The sequence below is a fragment of the Ursus americanus genome, chromosome 31 (assembly GCF_024610735.1).
Source record: "Ursus americanus isolate L20-20 chromosome 31, mUrsAme1.1.p, whole genome shotgun sequence".
Lineage (NCBI taxonomy): Eukaryota > Metazoa > Chordata > Mammalia > Carnivora > Ursidae > Ursus > Ursus americanus.
Genome location: NC_142157.1, coordinates 16,130,441 through 16,140,003, shown reverse-complemented (window position 1 = coordinate 16,140,003; position 9,563 = coordinate 16,130,441). Strand labels below are relative to the sequence as shown.

Genomic DNA, 9,563 nt, shown 5'->3' with positions numbered 1-9,563 from the left:
ATGGTTTCTTAGGTGTAATACCCAAGCACAGACGACAAAAGGAAGACCAAATAAATTGGACTACATAAAAATGAAAAACTTGTGTGTGTCAAAAGACACTATCAAGTAAGTGAAAAGACAATCCACGGAATAGGAGAAAAATATTTGCAAATTATTTCTCTGTCAATATAGATATATTGATATATTATCTGTACATCGATATACACACATATATTATACATATATTATCTGTAAATAGATAGCTATCTTTTATAACTCAACAGTGAAAAGAAAAACAACCCAAGTTAAAAATGGGCAAAGAGGGGCGCCTGGGTGGCACAGCGGTTAAGCACCTGCCTTCGGCTCAGGGTGTGATCTTGGCGTTATGGGATCGAGCCCCATATCAGGCTCTTCCGCTATGAGCCTGCTTCTTCCTCTCCCACTCCCCCTGCTTGTGTTCCCTCTCTCGCTGGCTGTCTCTATCTCTGTCGAATAAATAAATAAAATCTTTAAAAAAAAAAATGGGCAACGAATTTGAATAGACATTTCTGTCAAGAAAGTATACAAATAGTCACTAAGAACGTGAGGAGATGTTCAAATCATTAGTCATTGAGGAAAGAAAAGTGAAAATCACAATGAGATACCAGTTCGAACTCTCTAGGATGGCAACATTTTTTTAAAAAAAGACAGACAATAACAAGTGCTGATGAGCATGTAGGAAGAATTGCTTGTGGTTTTTTTTTTTTTTTTTAAGATTTTATTTATTTATTTGAGAGAGAGAGAGAGCACTTGCAGGAGCAGGGGCAGGGGCAGAAGGAGAGGGAGAAGAAGGCTCCCTGCGGAGCGGAGAGCCCATTACGGGGGCCCCGGTGCCAGGACTCTGGGATCATGACCTGAGCCAAAGGCAGATGCGTAACTGACTGAGCCACCCAGGTGCCCCTGCTTGTGGTACTTTAAAATAGTGTAGTTGCTTTGGAAGTTTGGCATTTGCCCAAAATGGTAAACATAGAGTTACCATATGACCCAGCACTTTTCTCCTAAGTATATATCCAAGAGAGTTGAAAACATATGTTCGTTTAAAAACACATATACAGGAACGACTGGGTGGCTCAACTGGTTGGACATCTGTCTTTGGCTCAGGGACAAATGATAAAAATTAAAAAGTGACATGTTCTTTCTCTTCAACCAGGTGGCAGAGTGGCCGCGGAGATGCAGATCTTTGTGAAGACCTTGACGGGCAAGACCGTCACCCTCAAGTTCAAGCCCAGTGACACCACTGAGAATGTCAAAACCAAAATCCAAGGCAAGGAGGGCATCTCTCTTGATCAGCAGCATCTGATTTTTGCGGGCAACCGCTGGAGGATGGCCTCACACTCAGACTATATTATCCAGAAAGAGTCCACCTTGCACTTGGCGCTTCACCCGCGGGGGTAGCATCGTCCAGCCTCCCTCCACCAGTTTGCCCAGAAATACAACTGCAACAAGATGATCTGCCCCAAGTGTAATGCTCACCTGTACCCCGTGCTGTCGCGAGAAGGAGTAAGGCCATACTAGCAACCCGTGCCCCAGGAAGGTCAAATAAGGCCCCTCCACCTACTTTGCCTTTGCCCGCAGGAGGCCCCAGGCCCAAGGAGGCTTCAATAAAGTTTCCCTTTCATAGAAAAAAAGTGTGGCATAACCATAAAAGGGAATATTGTTCAACAATAAAAAGGACTAAAATATGGATACATGGTACAACATGGTTGAACTTTGAAGACATGTTCAGTAAGGGAAAAAAAAAACAACAAAAAACCCCCCTAAAAACTGGTCAAAAAGTGTCACACATTGCACAATTTTTAAAAAAATATGAAATGTCTAGAATAGGGCTATAGACTGAAAATAAATCACTTGTTGCCAGGGGCTGGGGGTGGGGATGGGGCAGACGCAGAGTGACTACTAATGGGAATATGGTTTCTTTTTGGGGTGATAAAAATATTCTGAAATTAGATGATGCTGATAATTGTACAACTCTGTAATATACTAATACCTGATGGATTTGTTGAATTTATGGTATGTGAATTAAATCTCAATAAAGCTGTTACTAAAAAAATGGGCAAAAGACTTTCACAGGCACTTTCTAAAAGAGCATATCTAACTGACGGAAAGCACATGAAAAGATGCTTAACATCATTAGTCATGGAGAAAATTAAAATTAAAACCACAACAAGACACCACTACACACCCACTAGAATGGCTAAAATTAAAAAGATTGACAACACCCAGTGTGGCAACAACATGAACCAACTGGAACTCTTGTACATGGCTGGTGGGAGGTAAACTGGTGCTAACACTTTGGAAGATAGAATTCTATACTCAAACTAAATGGATACCTACTTTCAGATTCCCAGTAATTCTACTCCAAAGTGTATGTCCAACAGATATGAGTAGAAATCTCCATAAAAAGACATGCACAGAAATATTTAAAGTAGGTTTTGGGAGGGGCACACTTTTACCATCTTCCCCCTATCTTTCCCACTCCCCAGGCCCTTTCGGCCACTTTCCTACTCTTTTCCATGAGTTCGACATTTTTTTTTTTTTTAGATTCCACATATGAACGATGCCATATCTGGTTTATTTCAGTGACTATAATTTCCCAGTTTTTTTCAGGTTGTCACAAATGACAGGATTTCTTTCTTTTTAAAAGCTGAGTAATACTCCAACATCAACTTTTCTTTATCCATTCATAGGTCAATGGACGCTGAGGTTGTTTCCATACTTTCTTTGTCTATGTAAACGTGAGAGTGCGGGTATCTCTTTAAGGTAATGATTTGGTTTCCTTTGGGTCTATCCCCAGGAGTGGGAGTGCTGGATCAGATAGTAGTTCTGTTTTCAGTTTCTGCAGGAACAGCCACACCGTTCACCATAGTGGCTGTACCAGTCTACATTCCCACCAACAACATACAACCCTTCCCTTTTCTCCGCATCTTCTCCCGCATTTGCTATCCCTTGTCTTTTTGTTAATAGACATTCTTACTGGTGTGACGTGATGATCTCTCGCCGTGGTTTGGATTTGCATTTCCCTGATCCGTGGTGTTGAGCTCCTCTTGTATATGTCGACATTTTGTCTGTCTTTGACAAAAATGTCTGTTCACGTGCTGTTTGTGCACGTGCAATGTCTATTCGTTGCCATTTCTTCACTGGGTTATTTGTTTTGCTTTCTTTAAACTGTTTTTTAAATTAATCTTTTATCAGGTATGTGGTTTGCAAATATTTTCTCTCATTCCAGAGGTTGCAGAAGTTTTTAGTTTGATATAATCCCACTTGTGTATTTTACTTCTGTTACCTTAGTTTTTGGTGTCAAATCCCCAAAAAAAGTATTACCAAGACCAATGTTAACTAGCTTACTGCTTATGTTTTCTTTTACAAATTTTATAGTTTCAGGTCTTACATTCAAGTCTTTGATCCATTTTGAGTTGATTTCTGTGTACAGGGTAAGAGAGGGGTCCGGTTTCATTCTTTTGTGTGTCCATTTTTCCCAACACCATTTATTGAAGAGACTGTCCAGAACAGCTAGACATTCTTTTCTGATTTTTTCCCCAAAAGGCAAAAATAAGAATTCATTTCGGTAAGCTCTTCTAATTTTTAAATGTTAAAACGATTTCATATTTGGTGTTTAAAATCACTCTGCATACCTAACAAAGCACATTGGGCACGTTCCATTCAGATCCATGGACAGCCATTTTGCGGCACGTGAGGGACACTATTCTTGTCTTCTTTTCCAGGGGTTAAGTAATTATGATAGATTTCTGGATCTAAATGCTTATTTAAAATGCTTTTGTAAGTAGCTACTTTACAGTAATATATAATTAGTAAAATTCAATAGTGAGAGTTTTAGTTCAGTAAGGATGACATAAAATTAACAGATAATCCATTTGTCTGGGAGTTAATCTATTGTGGAGCAAAGTAATATTCTTTCTTTTGTGAGAGACTGTAGTAAAATATGATATATTCTTAGAAGCATTACTGGCAAGTGAAATAGGGAATAAGAAGGAATAATAAGAGGAATACATCTAAAATAATAGCACATAGAGAATTAGAGAAAAGATGGATATAATGACAAAATGCAGACTTGTAAAAAGTATATGAATATTTAATCTCCCGAACACAATAAAATGCTAATTCTTTCTTGTTTTTACTGATTTCATCTACAAATACTGCAGTTTTCTCTGAAGTAGCTTGTAGTTTCCATGAGTGTAAATACAGCAGACCTCGGCAGTTACAATACATCATACAGGCGGAATTTACCACCTGATAGGGTGAAAAAAGTTCTTCAGGGTCACATTTCAGGGAAGTGCTTGAGTCTGGGGAAACAGAAGCCTCTGGGATGAGGCTGGGATGACTTGGACTGAGTTCGAGAGTGAGCAAAACTTGGAGGTGCTGAGGAAGATGCTTTCTGACAGATGAGGCAAACTGTCGAAAAGTGGTGAGGCTGTAAGGCTGATGAAACTTATTTCTAATTAGAAGAAAGCCAGCTGATCCTTTTTGTGTTTGAGCAGTAGAGAGAACACACTTGAGAAGGGGAAAATGTTGGGTTCCAACAATCGAACATTAATGGGTAAATGTAAGGGCTCTAGCTGCCAGGGCTCTGTATGATTACTTAGAGAAATGAAATCGCCTGGTTTAAGTGACTGTGCTAGTTTCCCAGGGCTGCCTTCACATGGACTGTGTGACTGAAAACAACAGAATTTATCATCCCGCCGTTCTGGAGGCTGGAAGTCTGAACCTAAAGTGTCACCAGGGCTGTGCTGTCGCCGAAGGCTTTGGGAAAGATGTCTTCCTTGCCTCTTCCTACCTTCTGGTGCCTCCTGGTACCAATTTCTGTCTCTTGTCTTTACATGGACTTGTTCCCTGGGAGCGTGTCTTGAAATCTGTCTCCTTTAGGGACTCCAGTCATTGAATTGAGGGCTCACCCTGATTCCATATGACCTCCTTAACTTGATGACATCTGCAGAGACCTTATTTCCAAATAAGGTCACACTCACAGGTGCCCAGGGTTGGGACTTCACCATGTCCTTTGTTGGGGACACAATTCAACTCGCAACAATGACCACAGCTGGGGTAACTGCGCAGAAGGCACATAAAAGTACAATAGCAATCTTGCCTTCAAGGAGTTTCCATTATATGAAAGATGCAACACAGACACGGGCACAATTTAAGTCCAATCATATGCATAAAATATGGAGAATCATCATTTCAGAGCTTGAAGAGATACCCAAAATCATCTCTCCAAAGCCCTCATTTTCCATATGAAGGGACGTGCCGTAGAGGACTGCAGCGACCTGTGTTTTGTTATGATATAGGACATTTTAATTTATAAATAGGCTGAGTTTTTAATCTTTATTTCCTTTGCTATTTCCCAGCACAGAATTATAATCTTATGAATTGATATTACTTTATGATCTTATTTTTTTTTACACTTAAACTTTTGGGTATTTCATAATATAGCATGCCCATTAATGCTTTTCTCCAAATCACCGTCGTTCATCTCATTTACTGTACCTTTACTGACTATAAATACTACAATACTCTTCAATCTGCTTCTTTCATCTCTTTTTGTTTTTCATGAACTTGTCTCTTCCTGAGTCAGCATCTAATTGTTTCAATTTCTGTGGTTTTATAATATATGATAAAGTAAGTCTTTTCAGTCTTTTTCAAATATATCTTTGCTCATCTCAACTTGCTTTTCAAGTAGAATCTTAGCATCATTTTTTAAAGCTCTAAATACATGTTGTTTGGAATTACGAATGAGATTGCATTACATTTATAGAGACTTTCCAAGTATAGCAGAGACGGAGCTGGGTACGGAGCATGTATATGTGGGGGGGGGGGAGTCGGGAGTGGGTGGTCAGCGTGCAAGTAGGGTAAAGAGGGAAACCACACAGAACCGCCTCGTGGTATTAGGTGTCAAAGCCTGTGTGGGGCCTGGGGGACAACCACAAAGGTGGGGACAGCCTAGCGGGGGAATCAAAAGGCCATGGTTCATATCTCCGGCATTCCTGCTAAGGACGCATCGCTTGATTTCCATCATGAGGAAACATCAGACAAGGCCAAATTGAGGTACATTCTGCAAAATAACTGGCCTATTGTCTTCTAAAATATCAAGGTCATGAAAGTCAAAGGAATACTAAGGAACTGTTAAGACTGAAGGAGATTAAGAGAGATAGCTAAATGACATGCGTGATTCTGAACCGGATATTTTTGCTGCAAAAGATTATTGAGACAATTGATGAAACATGATTATGGGGTTTAGCAATTAGATGGCAGTAATGTATCAGTATTTGAATGTCCTCATTTGAATGGTTGTATCCCATTCTGTAGAACGTCCTTCTTTGTAGGACGTTCTGTGAAGCACACACCGGAGTCTTCGATGATAGGGAAACAGGGAAACCAATTTACTTCAAACAATTCGGAAAAAAGCAGGTTTTCCATATCCACACGATTACCTCAAAAATAATTTTTCAAACAGGAAACAATTATGTGCTGACAATAAATTTATAGACCAAATTGAAAAAGAATTTAGTGTTTTCAAGATTGAATCTTCCCATTTAGGAACATCTAACGTATCTTCATTGATTCAAGTTTTTTTGTTTTTTGGAAATTATTATTTCCTCTGTATAGGCCTTGATTATTTCATTCGTAGGCATTTTATAATGGTTTTTGCCATTGTGAATTTGTGAATGGGATCTTTTTTCCAACCCTGCCTTTTTTATGCTGACACATAAGAAATCTATTGAGATTTATGTTTATTTTTATCTTTGGTACTCATCTGACTTCCGACCTTTTATTGTATTTTCAGTTGTTTCTGTAGTATTTTCTTAGTAATAAATCATATCTACAAATAATTTTGTCTCTTTATTTTATGAATTTTTACCTTATTTATTTTCTTATCTTATTGCTAGTAATTCCAGAATGAGGTAACATATAGTCTTAAAAGCTAATGTTGTCTCAATCATGGCTTCGGTGGGAATGCAGCTAATATTTTACTCTGAACTATGATTTTACTACTTGCTTTTAATAGATGCTCTTTATTACACTAAGGGAATATCCTCTTATTCCTTAATTGTGAAGATTTTTTTTCCACCTAAGTATTGGGTATTGAATTTTATCAAGTATTTTTGTGGTAATATTCATATGATTTTTCTCACTTAGCCCATTTGAGTAATGAGTTGCCTGAGCAGATTTCCTAAAGTTGATTGATTAATAAATTCTCAGAAAAAATTCAACTTTGGAATTAATATAATGTTGGATTTACTACAATAATGTTCCATATAAGATTTTACAAGTATAAAGTAGCTTAAAAATTTTCTTTTATAACTATTTATTGATAGTGTATCCAATATTGTTTTTATTTATATTGATATTAGATCTGCTTAACCCTTGCTAGCTTCCCTTATTAATTTAATTATTTTTCTGAAGACTCTTTTGGCTTTTCTATAGACGGATGAATCACAGACCTGTACCCCTGAAACAAATAATACATTTTGTGTTAACTAAAAAAATAAATAAAATAAAAAAAATAAAAAAATTTTACAACTATATTTAAAAAAAGTGTTAGTGCTTATTTGTTCATGTCTATTATGCTCTTGTACACCTTTAACCTTAGAGCAATGGAAACCTCATAAAATTACCTGGGGAACATTCCAGTGTTTCTGTCTCTTGTAATTGCACAGATAATATAGAACATAGAACATAATCAAATCCTCAGTAGAGAGACCTTGTCTATAAGGCATGTAGGCCTAGTGTCGTTTCTTCTTCTTCTTCTTCTTTAATGTTTTTTAGTTTTCTTTCTTAGTTATTATGCTCCACAAATTTGCTGTGCTTTTGAGTCAATTTCAGTATTTTACATTTTCCTATAAAGTCATTTCTTATCATGTGTATCCTCGTCTCCGGTGATTTGAAGATTACATGTCTAATTTTTTCTATTACTGGTTATCTTTATGTTAAAAATATACTTGAATTTAAATTTCTCTGTCATTCTCACGAAGAAAATAATGTCCATGTACTTTGGCCACTTGTCTTTCTCTTCTTCCCAAAAATGCTGATAAGTTAACATGTTTTATGTTGCATCTTCTTTAATCGTCTCTTAGATTCTGTCTAAGTATCTCTAGCTTATTTTAAAATATTATATATTTTCCATGAACAATGTTAATAATTGCTTTACCCTTCACAATCATCATTCTTATTCTTCCAAAATTTTATTTCTTGGGGCACCTGGGTGGCTCAATTGGTTAAGCATCTGCCTTTGGCTCAGGTCATGATCCCGGGGTCCTGGGATCCAGCCCCATGTCAGGTTCCCTGTTCAGCGGGGAGTCTGCTTCTCCCTCTGCTTCTCCCAACTGCTTGTGCTCACTCGCTCTCTCGCTCTCTCTCAAAACTTAATAAATAAAATCTTTAAAATTAAAAAGATTTTGTTCAATCATCAAGTAATAAAGGAATATATTCTAATTGTAAAAATTCAATCTTTACACATAAAACTAAAGTCGTCCTTCATTACCACTGGCAATGCCACTTCCTTCCGAAGAAGTCATTGTTGTTATGAATTTGGTTTATATCCTTTCAAGTATATGATGATACATGCCATATATACCCAAACCATGTACTGCATGTACAATATTCAGAATAAATAGTTTAATGGGGCACAAGTTATTATGTAACTTCCTTTTTAAAAAAACTGACCAACATATTTTAGAGATTTTTTTCATGTTAGTATGTATAGATTTACTTCATTCTTTTTAACTGCCTCATCCCATAATATAAATGCACCATAATCTCTCCACCCAATCCCCTATTACTAGACATGTAGGTAATTGTTTCGGAGCTACGGCAAACAATGTCGAAGTCATCATCAGTTTACATGCCTCTTTTTGAACATGCGCAAGTGTATCTCTGGAGTTAATCTCAATTGCACTTTAATTCAGGCAATAGAAAATATTTTAGGTTTTCCAAACATAAAAGGATTTGATGTAGAAATAAGTTGTTGATACAATAATTGTAAGTGCTAGGGCGCCGGGGTGGCTCAGTCGATTAAGCCTCTGCCTTTGGCTCAGGTCATGATCCCAGACCCTGGGATTGAGCCCCGAGTCAGGCTTCCTGCTCAGTGGGGAGCCTGCTTCTCCCTCTCCCTCTGCCTGCCATCCCCCTTGCTTGTGCTCTGTCTCTCTCTCTCGCTCTGCCAAATGAATAAATAAAATCTTAAAAAAAATAATTGTAGGTGCTGGTGGTGTGGAAGTCAACATATTCCACGAGAACTTTGACTTCCATTTTGACTGCTGCTGATGCAATCCCAGCATTAGGTGATGCTGCTGTCACCTCTCTGGTCACCTCTGGCCACGGTGACTAAGACATGCATGATGAAGTTTGTAACTCCCTCACCCTTGACAACGTGTGTATCTATCCCCACTGTTGCAGAAAGATGGTGAACTCCTTCTTCTGCCTTTAAAAAAAACTTGTGAAAATCCATCTAATTGGCAGAACCGAATTTATACCCAGAACCCTAGCAGTAAAAGAATCTGAGGAATGTAGTTGTTAGCTTTCTAGTGTCTCCA

The 9,563-nt window shown here is 37.9% G+C and overlaps 1 pseudogene; it reads left to right on the top strand.

Annotated features, from left to right (window-relative positions):
• The first annotated feature begins 1,164 nt into the window (after window positions 1–1,164).
• LOC123786220 (ubiquitin-ribosomal protein eL40 fusion protein pseudogene) lies at window positions 1,165–1,561 on the top strand (annotated as a pseudogene).
• The last annotated feature ends 8,002 nt before the right edge of the window (window positions 1,562–9,563 follow it).